Source organism: Sorex fumeus, unplaced genomic scaffold (genome assembly GCF_029834395.1).
Source record: "Sorex fumeus unplaced genomic scaffold, SorFum_2.1 ptg000044l, whole genome shotgun sequence".
Taxonomy (NCBI): domain Eukaryota; kingdom Metazoa; phylum Chordata; class Mammalia; order Eulipotyphla; family Soricidae; genus Sorex; species Sorex fumeus.
The window spans coordinates 42,412,316-42,430,660 of NW_026606101.1; the positions used below are offsets into that span (position 1 = coordinate 42,412,316).

General features: G+C 39.4%; 1 non-coding gene across 1 annotated transcript; it reads left to right on the forward strand.

Moving 5' to 3' along the window:
- The first annotated feature begins 17,790 nt into the window (after positions 1-17,790).
- On the forward strand, positions 17,791-17,951 carry LOC130030911 (U1 spliceosomal RNA). The gene has a single exon (XR_008793571.1). It is a non-coding gene; the product is annotated as a U1 spliceosomal RNA (small nuclear RNA).
- The last annotated feature ends 394 nt before the right edge of the window (positions 17,952-18,345 follow it).

Sequence of the window (18,345 nt, forward strand, 5' to 3'; positions counted from 1 at the left end):
TCCAGCTCCATGTAGAACTTCTCAATTTCTCCTTCATCATAATTGGATGTTGGTGCATAGAAAATGAAGATAGAAACTGCCAGCAGTGAGCCACATCTATTCAAGTGTAATCCTCCGATTTGGGTTGGTAGGCATTTGAATGAATCTATTCTCATTGCCAAGTTTGTGTTGACAAGGACACCAACACCACCGACGCCTCATTTGTCGCATGTTCTGAGGAACAGTTCTTCTCCAGTGTCGAAATGGTGTGATGTGGTTGATGCCTTCTTGTCTCAGTCAGACCAATGATATTGTACTTGATCTTTCATGCTTGCACCATCTGGTCCTCAGTGGATGCATTCGATGCCACTGTACGTGCATTGAAAGTACAGTCATTTTAGTCCTTCTTCATTTTGGCAGCCTAGTTTAGCCTTGAGATTTTATTTAGCCTCTCCTTGTTCATCCTTCTTAATGCTGCCGGATTGGTGGCTCTTTCAGGATCCGGAGAATGAGACCCATTGTATTTTAATAAAATATATTACAAACATTTTACTACAAATAATTCTTGGAAATATTTTTCAAATGTTGAGTAAAACAATATTTTCACAGTTATCTCATTCTAATTTTATTTTATCCCTCATTGTGTAAATACAAAAAGGCTTCAGCAAAGTTCTCTCTCTCCCAACCACCCAGGTTTGGTAGTCTGGGGCCGCTTCCCCCACACTGGGAAAGTCAATGGCGATGAGAAGGGGAAGGGGGGAACGAGAGCCAGGCTGCTTGGTCTCAGTTGCAGTTTATCCTAATCCCATCTCCATTTTCCTCTGATTCTCCTTCCGCTTCTTCCTTCCCCTTGCTACTTCATTCTCTTTCTCAATCCCACTTCAATCTCCTCGTGCTGGAATCTCCTTTCTCCTTGTGGTTCTGGCTCTGGATCCCCCGCCCACTCTTACAGTCTAGTTAAATCTCCCAGCATGAGGGGTTGGGGTAATAATTACACATAGGCATCATCATACAATAGCGGAAATAAGGTCCTTCCCTTAAGGGAAGCTACTTCCAGAACAGATTCTTATCCAGCAATGCGAATGGCCTAAAGACAAATATGTGTTTTTCTCTTCTCCTTAGTCCAACAAACATAAACATTCATAATATTACTCATTTTGTATTAACACAGTAAGAGATACATTAAAGGTTATAGAGTAGCTCTCCTAGTGTCATTTCGATCTTAGACTACAATGCTCAGGCCAGATTAGTCTTTCCTATCCCTAGCAGGGTCGTAACTCATTGTTACTTTTTGGATCATGACATCATTGGTCTATGACCAAGCTCTCAACTTATAGTTGAATATTATGGCACTTTGGCCTGGCCCATTTTGAAGGCAGAGTAGCTCGCAGTTTGCCCTGGGTCCATTCAGTCCCTCGTCAGGACCCGGCTTTTGGGGTGCTAGGAACTAAGGGCAACTGAGGCTTAACTCAAGAAAGCAGATGCCTGGGGGTGTATAATATTAAAAGCCAATTAAATCCCAAGTTACGAAAGCATAATAATAACTGTCTTCCTGTGTCTATACAAAAGGGACATTGCTTTAAAGTAAACTATTCAAAAGATATAAGGAGAGGAGAAAGACTAATTTCACTCATACATATAAAATCATAGGTTTCTGAGAAATCTTACCTTACAAGTTAACAGAGTCTATTTCGGGGAAAAAGCTGATTAACTGGTTGCCCCGACCAGGACTCCGGCAGCCGAAGACCTCCAGAACCAGTCACCACCATGCTGAGACTACTCTCCACGTGCATGAAGGTACCAGCAGAGGAACAAAGGCATGTGGGTCCCGAGGCCAAGATCTCCAAGCCTGCTCGGATCGGGGCTGAGCATCCTCCACCCAGATCCTCCAAATTCCAGTAGGCGGGGGTCACACCCACCAACTGGCCCCCTGGCGCCGTGTAATCCCATCAACGGCCAAGATTCAGAGACTATAAAACCCAGCTCCCGGAAGCGCACGGCCGCATTTGCAGCCACATGACATCTTATTATCTCATTCCTACTTTGGCCAAACTGGCAGGCTACCGAATGTAACCTGCCCACATGGCAGAGCCTGGCAAACTCCCCGTGGCATACCCAATATGCCAAATACCAGTAACAATGATGGGTCTCATTCTCCTAACCCTGAAAAAGCCTTGAATATGGCACTTTTTAAAAAATCTCAGGGCTAGGACGAAGGAGACGTTACTGGGGCCTGCTCGAGGCAATCGACGAATAACAGGATGGTTGTGATCGTGATTGTGAACTGGTTGGGGAGGAGAGTATAGGAAAGAGTTTACAGATAAACAAAATGGAATGGAAATGTCTCAGGAGCACTGTGATAAACCTGAATTCCTTTTGGCAAGGGAAAAAGGACTTACCAATATCATCCTAAAATGTTTAGAGCTACATTCCAATAAACACGAGAAATGGAGGTGCTTCAGGAGCACTGTGATGAGTATCACCTAAGCTCTCTGTAGCAAGGGAGAATGGACAACCAATATTATCCTACACCTTGTGTCTATACCAAACAAGTTGTGAGCATCTCAAGACTGATCCTTATTCCATAAGAAACATTTTAAGTACATGCTTCACAATGACTGATTAGGCCCTTAAGCCTGGCTTTTCTATGTTAATACCTCATGGCCATGAGGAATATTCTCAACACTTCCTAAGTACAGGATTTTGTGTACCTTGCATTTCCTAGTGTACTTTTTATACATAACGTCCTATGGAATCCACTAACAATTAAAGTGCAACATCATGAGAGAAATGTAGAATATACCTCTAACATTTGTTTAAAATCCAACAGTTCTTTGAAGTTCACTAAATACTGAAGTCAAATGTGTGACTTCTCTGTTTCATAAGCCTTTTAAAGGTAAGGTAAAAGGTAAAGGCCCTCCCGTTGATCGTCGATTTGCTCGAGCGGGCCCAGTAACATCTCCATTGGAGATTTTGTTGTTACTGTGTCTGGCATATCGAATACTCTCAGTAGCTTTCCAGGCTCTCCGAGAGGGGCGGAGGAATCGAACTCGGGTCGGCCGCATGTAAGGCGAATGCCCTACCCGCTGTGCTATCGCTCCAGCACCTAAAATCTGGAGAGATAGTATAGTTGGTAAGGTGATGGCCTCTTATGTAGCTGACCCAGGTATCACAGAGTGTGGCCCCCATACAACTGGCCAAAATAATTAAAGATTTGTAGTAAGAAGCACATGAATAGTGCTCCATATTTACCATTTTATAACCACTTTGTCATTTTACATAGTGGGTCATTGACATTAGAATCTCAGATGTGAAAATTTACTTATATTTATTTACGTCAGTTGTCTGAAGTAATTTGCCACTTTGGGGAAGCCTAATTTAATTATGCAATGGTATCATAACTTGCTATGTCATTGCATATTCTGAGAGACACACTATTGTAATTTTCATCTGAGTTGTTACTGATAAAACATGTCAATCAAAGGCATTGAATGATTGCACTCATTTGTGGGATATAAAAAATCATAGTAGGAGACTAATATTCAATGACAGTAGAAACAAGGACCGGAGGATTGGTCTACAGTTGGAAGCTTGATACAAGTGGTGAAGGTGGGAGAGAAGTTAGGCTAGAGAAGTTCACCATGATAGAAATAGCTGGAAATGATCGCTCTGGACATGAACTGAGTATTAGAAGTAGGTAAAGGGCTAAATATGATAAACTTTCAGTAGCTGTATTGTAAACCATAGTCTTCAAAAGAAAAGGTAAAGAGAGTGAGAAAGAGAGAGAAAGAAGAGAAATAAGAAAAGTGCCTGCCACAGAGGGAGGCTAGGAGGGAGGGTAGTCGGGGGGGGGGGGTGTACTGGGAACTTGGTGGTCAGAAACGTACACTGGTGAAAGGAAGGGTGTGGGAGCATTATATAATTGAAACACAATTTTAAAAAAACTCTGCAACTGTATATCTCGTAGTGATTCAATTAAAAAAATAACTTAAAATAAAACATTCCAGTCAAGAAGTCTGCATTCAGGGGGTATGGTGCCGCCAGCAGGTCAATCTGTACCTGTGAGGTGAGTGCATCAGCAACCTCATGGCGCCTTCAGAATTCCAGATACCCCAAAATTGCTGCTGTGCCTTTGGCCAGACCCCAAAAACTTGGGGAAAACTTTACCAAGAAAGTAAAAGGCCAAAAGTTAGTTATGTGGGAGACACACCCACAAACCACCTCCAGCTCAGCTATATAATTGGAGGCAAGCCCTTTCTGGTTCCTGATTGAACTGCTTAATGGCCAGATCCCTGAGACTCAGAAACAAATCTTGAAACCCAGCAGTTTTTGGCAGAAATGCGTGTGGACCGCGCGGTAGGTTACTGTTGCCGGTCCACCCTAAGGGGGAAAGGGTGTTGTCCCTCCACCTGATCCCCTAGGTGGCTTGGTGGATGCCATCTTCCAGAGGCCATTGGACAGTTAGGTTTTGGCTCAAAGTGACGAGGCACGTGGGGCCTCATGGGATGGGGTTGGAGCCGGCCCTTTTCTCCCTGTCCGAACAAGACCCTGAGTTGCTGCACACAAATGACCTCCCTGGCTGCTGATCAAGCTACTTAATGGCCATGATTCCAGAGACTCAAACAAATCTCGAAACCCAGTGACTTTTGGCAGAATTGCGTCCAGTCCCTGCAGTATGTTACCAGTGCTGGACCACCCCAGGTGGGAATGGGTTTCGTGCCTTGGCCTGCTCCCCCTGGCGGCCTGGTGGACACTATTCTCCAGAGGCCGTTGGACAGTTAGGTTTGGGCCCTCAGTGGCGAGACACATGGGGCATCACTGGATGATGTTGGAGACAGCCCTTTCCTCCCCTTCCCAATGAGACCCCAAGTCACCGCCCATGAACGGCCTCTCTGGCTACTCATCAAGTTGCCTAATGGCCTTGATCCCAGAGACTCAGAAACAAATCTTGAAACCCAGCAACTTTGGGTAGAAATGCATCTTTCCAGACCGAGCAGCAGGTTGCTGTTGCCGGGCCACCCCAGGGGGGAAAGGGTGCTGTCCCTTTGCCTGCTCCCCCTTGGCGGCTCAGTGGCCACCATCCACCAGAGGCCATTGGACAGTCAGGTTTGGGCCCGCAGTGATGAAACACTTGGGGCCTCATGGGATGGGGGTGGAGCCGGCCGTTTCCTTCCTATCCCAATGAGACCACGAGTCTCACAATCTGCATCTCTGGCTCCTGATCAAGCTGCTTAATGGCCATGATCCCAGAAACTCAGGAACAAATCTCGGAACCTAGCAGGTTTTGGCAAGAAATCTCTCCAGATTTAATTGTTGAAATTTCAGAATTTCAAAATTGCATGGCCACTACTGCAGCCATGCAGCATCATATATTATTCATAACCAGTAATAGAAAACAAATTGTTTACTGTTGCCTTTTCGGCAGATCTTAGTGTTGGGGTAAAATCCCAAATAATAATGGTGGGTGTGGTGTCAAAATAATGAGTGTAATCAAAGTATAGATAGAGTAATTTGGAAATCATCTGCACCACAGGTAGGGGGAGGGTGTGGTATGGGGGTATATTGGGAATTTTGGTGGTGGATAGTGAGTACCAGTGAAGGTACGGCTGTTTCATTTTATGACCGAGACTTAAACCCGAAAGTTTTGTAACTGCTCTCACGGTGAGAATAAATTTTATTTATTCAATAAATAAAATTATAAAAACTGGAAAAAAAAAGTAAGGCAGAATTCGTGCACAATTCAATCAGCCTAATTAAGGTAAAGGTAAAGGTAAAGGCCCTCCCGTTGTTCATCGATTTGCTTGAGCGGGCCCAGTAACGACTCCACTGGAGACTTTGTTGTTACTGTGTTTGGCATACCGAATACGTCACGGGGAGCTTGCCAGGCTCTGCCGTGCGGGTGAGATACTCTCGGTAGCTTGCTGGGCTCTCCGAGAGGGGAGGAGGAATCGAACTCGGGTCGACCATGTTGGCTGCGTGCAAGGCAAACGCCCTACCGCTGTGCTATCGCTCCAGCCCTAAAGGTAAAGGCCCTCCCGTTGTTCATCGATTTGCTCGAGCAGGCCCAGGAATGTCTCCATTGGAGATTTTTGTTGTTACTGTGTTTGGCATATCAAATACATCACGGGTGGCTTGCCAGGCTCTGCTGTGTGGGTGAGATACTCTCGGTAGCTTGCCGGGCTCTCCGAGAGGGTCGGAGGAATCGAACTCGGGTCGACCATGTTGGCTGCGTGCAAGGCAAACGCCCTACCGCTGTGCTATCAATCAGCCTAATTAGTGGCTGAATATATAGCAGTACTCCTACATAAAAAATAAGTTTTAAAAAAGTATGCATTCAGAGTCACAGGCCATTACTGGAGTCTTCTATATAAATTGTTACTAATACATGAATATAATATTTCGTACAGAGGTTCTCAACTAGTTACTAATCCAAACAATTTTCATAAAATACTTCCTGTTTCCCTTTAATTTTAAAATGCAACAAAACACTTTGTCAAATGCATAACCATAGTCAAATTGGTCACAGTTCTCTTAATCATTTGGGAGGTAAAAATACTCTTCTCTCCAATAAAGAAAAGGGATTTGTTAAACTGTGATTGACAGAGTAAAGTAGAGCAGGTCCAGCCCATTCCAGAGCACAAGTTATCACATGGTGCTCAAGCTTTTTACCACAAAATAATAAATATTCACTTGATCGATATCTGGATTACCTGAGAGCTCTAGAGGTAACATCTCAGTACCAGAACTACTTCTGACTCAGAAAGCTTAGGCGGTGCCTAGAAGTTCCTCTGTCTCTGTGTCTGTCTGTCTGTCTGTCTGTCTGTTTCTTTCTGAAACTGTTGGTTATTGAATTCAGTACTTAACACATGGACAACAAATGCTTTACACTGAGCTACATCCATGTTCCTGAGATGTCACTGTTTATTATGAGGTCATACGGTAAGAACTATTGCACAAAATGAACATTTTATTTACCTTAAGATGCAAAGAAATTTGGTGAAACCCAATTCTGCTCACTCCTTTGAAACTACTCAGATTGGAAAACTTCTTTAATAGAGGACTAAGTATCTATTAATGGTGTCTTTAGATTTCATTAGAAAGCCTTTTGACTTTTGTCTATTAGAATTGTGATTTTGTTTTTCTTTTTACTCACAGTCTTATAAATAAAAACAACTGATTAATTTAGGTCTGGGAACAAGAAAGGGGTCTTCTCTGATCTATGGCCAAAAATTTCCCTAAAAAATAATGGCCACTATGTGGTTTAATCCAGTATTCCCTTTTAAATCAAGAAATAAGGTTTACTGTGAAATTGCTATTTCTCAGTGAACTCATGCTAGCTTCTTGTGATCACCAATTCCTTTTCAAAGGGAAGCCGAATGAGTAATCTATTCCAGAATTTTGCCTACAACAGACATTTTAGGTGTTGTTTCCTCTAATAAAAGTTCACTGTGAAGCAAAATAAAATTCAAAGAATACTTTTTTCTCCAAATGGTCTTTAAACTTTATATCATCAGTTCTAAGTAACAGGTTCATGTCATCAATTTTGTTTCTATAATATCTTTGAGCCCATTCAGTCTAGTGTGCTTTGTGACTCTGCTCTTTTAGGACTGCTGTTTCCTCTCACCTCTGCAAAAATCATTTCTCTATTCCTAGTCTTGGCACAGAACCCAAAGAGAGAATTCCTCATCTCAGTGTTGTTTTAATCAGAATGTACCCTAATCAGTGAGAAATTTTCTAAAATTACTATTTAAAATTGCAACCACCCCTATCCTAACTCTTCCAATTCAATTTTTGCTTTATTTATTTTAGTAATACCTTAAAGGCATAAGCAATTCTTCTATTCCATTTTGTTATTGTTAGTGCTTCTGTGGACTTCTTTTGTCTTTTACTTCCAAAGTTGGATCCTGAACTTTGTCTGAATGTTCCTTGATGAATATTAAGTGTGTGGGCGAAAAGGTATATGGGAGGCATGAAGGGAACATGGGAATAGATACTGGTAATGTTATCTTGACATCAGGCACTTTGAGTGAAGTGGTAGCATGTAAATCAAGATTTTGAAATTGATTATTTTTTAATTGAATTGCCAGGAGATATGCAGCTACAATCTTATTCATGATTGGGTTCCAGTCTTAAAATGTTACAATGCCTGTCGTTTCACCAGAGCTCATTTCCCATGACCAATGTCCCAGTTTCCTTCCCACCCCCCAACCACCAATCTGCTTCTACGGCAGATACTTTTCTATTCTCTCTCTCACTCCCCCTCCCTCTCTCTGCCTTTTCTTCTGAAATTCATAGTTTGCAATACAGGTACTGAAATATTATCATGCATATCCCTTTACTTACTTTACTCATTCACTCATTCAGTTTGTGTCCATAGTGGTCAATTCTAATTCCAACTCTCATTGTCAGAGTGGTCCCTTCTCTATTATAACTGCACTCACCACACCACCCCTGCTTGTATCAAGTTTTCAATAATGGATCAGTACTCCTGGCCCTTGTTTACTGTCTTTTAGTCATAGTCTCAGACCATGATTTTTTGTATCCCACAAGTGAGCAAGGTCATTCTATGTCTGTCCCCCTCCTTCTGACTCATTTCAGTAGAAATTGGTTACTCTTAATATGTCTTCTTGGATCTACGTATTTCTCAACAACATTCAAAAAAATTTTTTTTGTTTTCTTTGTGCAAATTATTTTTAAGTGCAACTTATTCTTAAGTGCAAAAAAATAAAGTATCCATGCCCATTAACTATATCAAAAGACATTGGATGCTCCTATAGAATTACCATCAGGCTAGTTGGAGAAAATCTGTAAAGCCCAAAAATGGTGGGAAATGGGCACTGGTGGAGGAATGGGTATTTGATCATTGTATAATCGAAACCCAAGCACAAAATATTGTAAATCTACAACTGTACCTCATGGTGTTTCACTAAAAATAAAAAAAAATTTTAAAAAATGGCTACCCTACCAGCTATTAAATTTTGTATGTCTAAAGGTACGGAAATGAGGATGATATAGTGAAGTTGTCCTACAAAATCATATTTAATTACCCTTCTTTAACATATTTTATCAGCTAGCATCAAACCCTTTTCATCTAATGCCAGAATCACAAAAATTCTGTACTACCTCCAGGCTATATTACAGTCATTTACTATGAGCTTACAGATAATGTTTTACTTAATTCTCAGACTAGACTGGTAATGTAATGTCTACAATTAAGGAACCAAGTCTGGTGTTATTATATGGCTTTCCCAAATATGGACACTTAGTAAATTAGGTAGAATAATGGAAATCAGATATAATTATGACACCAAAGGCTATGCTGTGAAGCATCTGGGTTGAAACTCTAGCTCTCCAATGATAGTGTTTAACTAACTCTAGAGGATGCTATTGAAATTGTGGTACTGCTATAATCCTGGGTTTTGGAAACATCACCCAACACCAATTAGCTAAGCACTTGGTACTTTCAGGAACTCATCTAAGGTCCTTTGACTGAAATATACTGGTATTCTAGGAAATCTTCTCCCCGTTCCATTTTCTCCATCAAGAAGAGGGGAACTTTCTTGGGGACATTTTATTTTTTATACTGGTCATGGTCAATGAGCCTAAAGGCACATTTGTCTTTCTACATAGTTTTTCCTTCAAGTGCACAAATAAAATAAGGAATAGCCGAGTAGACACCTGTATATACAATCACCTTCTTTTGCCAGACAGATATTTATTTGCTGTTGTATAAATGAGGGAAAATTTCACTCAGCTCTGAAAATCTGGTCACACTGGTCATCCTCCTCCTTAATGATTTCTTCACTGAGAAAAGCCATAGTCCGTGACACTTCATTGTACTATGCTTAAAGACTAACTCATAGTCCTGGGAATGTCTGTTTTGCACCTGTACTTAGGCTTCATAAGGTGCTCAGATAATCAGAGAAATTCTGTGTATTAATGCTAACTCAAATCTAACATGAAAGGGAGGAAGTGCTATTAAAGCCAGGTGTTCTAATTCTGACACACATTGTTTTATGGGATGGTCCTTTTAAAACTAAATCCTGTGACATGAGCTTGCTTTAAAGGGTCTTCCGTTCTTACCGGATTGAGAATAAAACAGATATCAAAACAAGGCAAGATTGTAAACTAAGAATGTCGTTTTACTCCTGCACAAAGAGACATATCAATTGAGAAATGTTAGCATGATCTCTCAGCAAACTGTAAATGTATGATTTGTGAATTTTCATTAAAATCTTAGGAAAATATCTGAAGGGTGCTCTTATAATAGGAAGGTAAAGGCAAGTAGCATTTCAGAATTGCTAAGAAAAGTTTTTTTAACTAGTCATATTTTTAAAGACAATATTCAATCTGATTCATTTCTAATTTATACCAATTCAGAATTTATAGAGTTGGTATAATACCTTTTAAAATGTTCTTTATTTGGAAGCTGGAGAAACAATATGGGGGGCACGGTGCTTGCCTTGCATGTAGCTGTCCTGGGTTCAATCCTCATTACCCCATATATTTCCCCAAGTCAGCCAGGAATGATCCTGAGAACAAAGCCAGCAGTAAGCCACGAGCACTACTTGTGTGTGGCCTGGAAAACGTAAAGAAAGAATGATAAAAAAGAAAATAAATTTTCCTTTATGTTTAACAAGAATTTTCAGGTAATGTCATCATTAACCCTGGGAGTGATTGGCATTATAGAATGGTAATGTGTGTTCTTCAGAATAAGTAAAGCATATAACAAACATTAGAATTTGAGACCAAGTTCTACTCCTTTGGGGGCATTGTCTGCCACAAAGCAAGTTTAGTTATAAGTGGTAAAATTATTTTCTAATGAAATAATTCTATTTACTGAAACATATAACAGGATGTATTGTGTTAAGCAAAGTCAAAGGGAGAAGGATAAATACTGGATATTGTCACTTATTTGTGGTATATGGGTTAATAAGACAAAGGAATTGAAAGTATTAAATGATAAAAAGTCCTTGGCTGTAGAGTATAGAAATGAGAATACTAAGTAAGCAGGGGATGGGGGAATGAGGATATGGACTAGCTATAACATAATTAATTGTTGGCAAAGGGTCTTGAACATTTCAGTGATGAAGAGGTGCTGCAACTTTGTACATAAAAGTCATAAAAGTAAACAGTAACAAATACTATAATAAGTAATTTTTTTAAAGTTTTGCTAAAGAGTCAGGATGGGGAGAAGAGAGTCTAATGTTGCAGATGTTGTCACTTGTGAAAGCATCACAGGCTGGTAGTAACAGGTCTGGGGATTTTGCCGTTATGTCCTGAGCAGGAATGTACATGACCAACACATTTCCCAGTAAGAGACCTTTATTTAAGAACTGGCAAGCAGGGTTAACTTCTCTTCTATAACTACTTCATTTTGAGATAGAAAAATGTAGCTAAGTCTCTTTATGTTTTCATTCTACCAAAATGGGATCAGGGAGTAGCTAGGGAAAGATAATAAAGGCTACCAAGTTTTTCCTAGAAGTGGTATGTTTTAACACAGACTTGATATCATTTTTTTTATTATTTTTATTAGTTAAACACCATGAGATACTTGAACCTGGATATGTGAATCTGGGTGGATGGACAAAATGGAATGATTGATGAATATCAAGATGTGATTTATAGATAGCAAGATGGTCAGTCAGAGCATAGGCACTTATAAAGAACCAAAAAAGGAGAGGAATGAGATATCATCTCACACCACAGAGACTGGCACACATCCCAAAAAACAACCAGCACTGGCACGACTGTGGTGAGAAAGGGACTCTCATTCCTCATTGGTGAGAATGTTGAATAGTTTAGCCTTTCGAGGAAAAATATGGACAATCGTCAAAAAAACAAGAAATTTAGCTCCCTTTTGACCACATTTGGTCAATACCACTTCTGGGAATATACCCTAAAGATCCAAAAGCACACAGTAGAAACGCTATCTTCACTTCCATGTTCAATGCAGCACTATTCACAAGAGCCAGAATCTGGAAACAACCCACGTGCCTGAGAACAGATACCGATTAAAGAAACTCTGGTAACATACACAATGAAATACTAGATAGGTGTTAGGAAAAATTAATTCGTGAAATTTGCTTATAAATGAATAGACATATAGACATGGAGAGCATCATGCTGAGTGAAATGAGTCAGAAGAAGAGGGACAGATAGATATAGAATCTCTGCACTCATTTGTGGAATATTAAAAATCAGTATGAGACTAATGTCTAAGGCCAGATAAGATAGGAGCCAGGAGGATTGGTAAATGGTTAGAAGCTTGTCACAAGATTGTGTGGGGGGGGACAAAGGGCAGTTAGGATAGAGCAGGAACCAGTATGAAAATAATAGTTGGAAATGATCATTCTGGACAATGACTGAGTGTTGAAAGTAGGCAAAGGGATATGTGTAATAACCTCTCAGTATCTGTATTGCAAACCATAGTGCCCAAAGAGGGTAGTATCAGCATAACTATATCCTCTCAGGGGCTTATCTTCCCACCTCTCTTTCAGGGGTCTGTCTTAAATGGAGAACTAAGCCTGCACAGTGCCAAGATCTCCTTCCCTAAAAATGTTGCAGTGATATATTAAAGAGACCAAGAACTTGCTGTTTTCTTGAGTCCCTATCTGCTGTTTTGCCTACGCCAAGTCATTCATTTTCCTGCACTCTCCCAAATGTGCAGGTGCTTAAAGATATTTCTCTGAAGCCAATAAAGTGCCCCAACTGACACCTACCAAAAGTTGGGGGAGATCATGGGCAGGTAGACTTTTATAAATTCTCCAAGCAGTCTGCATGAAGCTGGGATTTCTTCAATTCTAAATGTCACTGATTATTATTCTTCATACCCTAGAAGTTTCTAGCAGGTTAAGTGATTAACATTGTAGCATCATACACAGGGCAAAAAAAAAAAACCCGGTTCAGGATTGGTTCAGGTCTCAGATAATGTTGCCCTGCAGTTTCTGTATGTTATACAAATAGAGGAACTTCTGGGCTGAAGAGGTGGCTAAGAGTTCCAAGAAATAAAGGAAGCTGGGAAAAGAGGAGAAGAAAAGATGACAGGGCGAGCTCCAGAGTTTGATGTCAACTATACTCTTTAGGGAAATTTTATATTCCTTGTCTGGGAAGTGTTGCTCAAAGAAGTAACAGGTGATCCCTAATCCCCCTTAGAGGAGATTTAAACCTTTGAGGAAAACAAAAAGAAGGGAATTTTCAGATGAATAAAGAGAGAGAGATAGAGAAAGGGAGGGAGAGATGGATAGAGGAGATAGAGCACATGTGTGTGCGTGCATGTGTGTGTGAGTGTGTAATATGTAGTCTTTTAAGGCATTACTTGAGAAAATGAGTATTTAATTTGTCTTGTAAGTAGATTATTTTTGTTAGATGTGAGTCTCTGCCCATAAAAGGGCCTTATATATAAAATTCACAAAGGCAGAGAAACTCATTGAGTAGTTTATGTGGATTTGAGGCAATTCTCTTGAAAGGACATTGGAAATGTGTGTGAATTTCCTAAGTACAAAGGCATACTTGAAAACTCTTTGCAAACTTGTGACATGCACAGAAGACATGTGTGATTAGAAGAAGTGACTTACTTCTAATAGAGCACTTGATTAACAATGTTTAATGAACATCTTAGACATTTCTAAATATACTTATTCTGAATGAATTCTATCAGGCTCACCTTTTTAGCTATTCCTTTGTGTCATTCTTTTATGCTCCTGACTCTGGGTACCATGTATGTGGATAGGGAATGTGGAAGCTACCATGTGTGGCTTTCCCAGGTCTGCACTCTATAAAAAAGGTTTGATGGCTTGCATGTTTTGACATAACTAGTCAAATTATTTCAAGTGAAAAGATCTTTTTCTTGTTCTCATGTACCCAGAGAAATCAAAAGTTTTGGTTGGTACACAAACTTGTGTATGAGGTTGAAATTTTTATTTTTGTGTGTATGTTCTATAACTTGTCAAAGGTGAAAAGAAAATATTTTATTGCTATGTAATATAAAAATAACAATATTTATTTTGTTGTTAAAATTTTCATTGCACTTAAAGTAGTAAAATAAAAATATTTAGGTTCAGCTATAATTACCTAATGTTTAGGGGGAAAAAAGGATTTGTGAGTTGTTTATTTTCTAATTTGGGAGTTGCTCAATAACTGTGGTAAGTATAAACATTAACCACTACAGAACTTTTGACATAACTCTGAATATTGCCCTCTAGTGCTTTTACAGATCAACCAAGCTGGAGTGACTATATTTGGACATTCTTAGTACCAGACTGATCCATGAGAAACTGTCTGATCATGTAGTCTTGGTAAAGATTTTGTTAACTGTGGCTTCTCACAGTTTCTAGTCCCTAACCTGATGCCATTCTGGGGGGTCAGAAGCTTACCACAGAATATTTGAGAAACAGTTAAGTGAGTCAAGAAACATCACTGTCACTGTCACTGTCCTCCCATTGTTCATCAATTTGCTTGAGCGGGCCCAGTAACATTGTGAGACTTGTTACTGTGTTTGGCATATCGAATACATCATGGGTAGCTCAAGAAACATCTTTAATAGAAATCATGGATAGAATAACACTCAGAAAACATACAGGTGGTTCACTTTGGAGATGAACAATATTCTATTTAGTAGGTTTCTACTATTTTGAACTTTTATCAAATATTAAATAGCATTTAAATAAACTACTTTCAGATGGAGATACAGTGGATAAGGCATTTGCCTTGCATGCACCAGACTAGGGTACAATCCCCAGTAGCACATATGGTTCCTAGAGCAATGGGTATGATAGTATCCTACAGTCTATATCAGATATGAGAAAATTTCATTTGTCTTTAAATGTGCTGAAAACCCAAGGTCAGATTCTCCCATACTTTATAGCTCAAGTATAAGTATGAGATTTAAAGTTAACATGATACTTAAGTGTGAATGATGAAGTTTAATATGACCATTTTTTTTTGTTTCGTCTCACCATTCTAACTCTTCCCTAACACACACACACACACACACACACACACACACACACACACACACAAAGCAGAAGCAGTTTAAACATTTCTTTCTCTTTTCTTCTTTGCGTATTTCTCTTTCTTCAGGAAATGTATAGGTGAAATATCTTAAGATATTTAGAAACTGATGGTTCTATTGAGTTACTAACAGTCATTTTACTCTCTTTTTAATCAAGGACACAAATATTTGTGCTCCTAAATTTTGAGGCAGAAAAACTGGCAGAGGAAAGGATTAACATGGAAACAAGGCTTCATATTATCAGCTCAAAATATATTCCATGACATATTTTCATAAATCAACTGTTTATTTAGATTAAGTTGACTTCAGTTTTCCATGTTTTTAATTTTAAATTCAAAATTTTCAATTTTTAAAAAAAATTATTGAGATACACTGATTTATAAAGTTATTTAAGATTGAGGTTCAGGCATATAATGTTCTAACACAAATCATCTCTGTCTACTTCGCTCCACCAATATCCCAAGTTTCCCACCCAAACTCCAGCCTGCCTCTTGATAGGCACAGTTTGTTAAGGTTGATTGTTGTAGTTTAGATCTTCTGTTCTCAGTTTTGTTGATTCTGTGGTTCAGGTATATAGTTATACCACAATACTATACTGCCAATGTATGGGAGGCCTCTTTCCTCTGTTATTTTCCACACTCTCCTGCTTTTTTAGCTTTCCTTTCCTCAATTCTAGGGACCAGGATAATCAAAACTCTCCACTTTGATATCTTGAATTCGCTTGCCTTGTATGTGTCCTCTTCTTACTTACTTTGCCTAACGCAATATCCACTTCCATTCAAGTTGCAAGCAAATTGTATAATTTCCCTATTTTTTACAGCTTCATAGTATTCTGTTAGGTATATATTCCATACCTTCATTATGCATCCAACTGTTGTTATACACCTGGATTACATATCCTAGCTAGTGTGCTAAGTGCGGCGATGGATAACGGTGTACATATTTTCTTTTGAGTAAATTTTTTTGTTCCTGGGGGATAGATACCAAGAATTGCTGGATTATATGGCAACTCTATTCTTACTTCACTGGAGAATCTCGATGCTGTTTTCAAAACATGGAAAAAGGAAATGAACAGACATTTCTCTGAAGAAGACAGATGAATTGTCAATAGACACATGGAAAAGTGTTCATCATCACTTACTATCAGGGAAATCCAAATCAAAAATGAGGTATCAACTCACCAGTGAAAAATCACACATAAAAGCAAAACAAAACAGGGCCATAGTGAGAGTACAGCGTGGAGGAGTTTACCTTGTTTGTGACTTACCTGGTTTCGGCCCCAGGGATCCCATATGGTTCAGTAAGCCAGCCAGCGTGCAGAGCCAGAAGGAAGTCCTGAGCACCACTGGGTGTGTCCAAAAAACAAAAACAAAAACAAAAACCCAAACGAAACCAAAATCAAACCAAAGTAAACAAAAATATGGAAGCAGTCTTTGTTAGTAGGAATGTGATAAAAAAAAAAGAGAAAAAGGGATTCTCTTCCACTGCTGGTGGGAATGCTGTCTGGTTCAACCCTTATGGAAAAGAATATCTGGTTGACTTTGAATAATTAGTATTTTCCAATAGCAAAGCAAATTTCTACAGGGTAGACTTTTTGATAAACTACTGGGATTATTTCTCCACCTAGTGGTACTTTTACAAATTACAGTTTATTAGGGCAGAGCCAAATACAGAAACAAAATCAAAATCCAAAACCCTAGCAAACATAATCGAGTACATTAGATAAGATTTTTACAGATATATTAACACTTAATGCTTATTGCAAATATTCATTCACTTTTTAATCATAAAATGCTTTTCCTTAGCCTATCTCTTATTAGGCTATATATGTAGTTTGTTATAAAATATCAAGTGACTCTGGTAGGCTATTAATTCTTTTTTCTCGTTAGCAAATATTCAAAGCTCAAGTTACTGAGAGTATCTCGCCCACATGGCAAATCCTGGCAAGCTTCCCTTGGCGTATTCGATATGCCAAAAACAGTAATAACAAGTCTCACAATGGAGATGTTATTGGTGCCCGCTCAAGCAAATCCATGAACAAGGGGAGAACAGTGCTACAGTGCATATACCACAACACTGAACACATGGGATATAAACTACAACCACAGAACTTTTTAATGTGCCTGTAAGGTGGCTGGTGTGTGTGTGGGGGGGAGGGTGGCAAGTGATAGTACAATGGATAGGGCACTTGTGCACATGATCAACCTTGTTCTGTACTGGAATCATATGTGGTCCCTCTACACTATGTCATGCATCGTCATGAAAGAAAATGTCACTGGCCATATAATACATATTCCTTAAAGAACAAAAAATATTTTCCTCAACACAGGGTCATGTAAACTGAGGAAAGTTTGCCTCTAGGAAATGAAAGAAGGAAAGGAGTCTGGACTAGAGAATCATGAGTTTGTTTTTTCTTCCTGCCCTTTTCTAGGGTTGCCTAGAATGCAGAGGGTCTGCCACTTCACAGACTCCCCAAAACTGCTGAGGATGACTCCTGCCAACCACTGTGTTCCCAAACCAGCATTGACTGAGTATTACTAGAGTGTTTCCCAGGTTCACTGAGCACTAGTTGGTGAGTGTGTCCAAAAAATACCTCTAGGCACTTGCAGGGAGGATGCTTGGCTTGTATATAGTCAAATCAGATTCAATCCACAGCATCCAGCATCCTTATGATCCCTTGAGCCCTGCTAGGAGTGATTCCTGAGGCCAGAGTCAGGGGGAAGCCCTGAGCACCACCTGGTATTGCCCAAAAAGAAAAACAACAAACAAAAACAACAATAAGTGAAGAAAACCCCACAATACTTAGCTGCACATGAGAAACCATGATCACAAAGATGGTTTTACCCAGGCAAATCATATCCATTGCACTCCAGAAGCTGACCCCTGAGATTTTCCCAAATGTGTAAAACTTAAGTGCGTAATTTATGGTAGTAGGAGACTGCATTCACGCTCTCCCTTGAACAAAACAAAACCATAGATAGAGACAATGTAAGTACCAGAAGAGAAAATCTATCTGCATGCCTTCATAAAACAAAATCAGAAGGAATGATATAGCTGACAATAACTTACCTGTATTGTGCGTACACCTACAACCCTTAGCAATCATCACATTTCTTCTATACTATCTTATCAGATTTCACACACACTTTGAAAAGATGTAGATGAGATTTAGAAGGGACATTTTATTGTGATATAAATGGGATAGTAACATCTTAACTTTGTTTTTAGAAGTGTCAGTTATGGTCAGAGTTAGTGAGAACTGAGAAGCCAATTGTCTCCAAAATGTTCTTGGCTCTTTGGTTCAATACAATATACTGACTTATTTATCAAAGACACATTTGTAATGCAGAAAG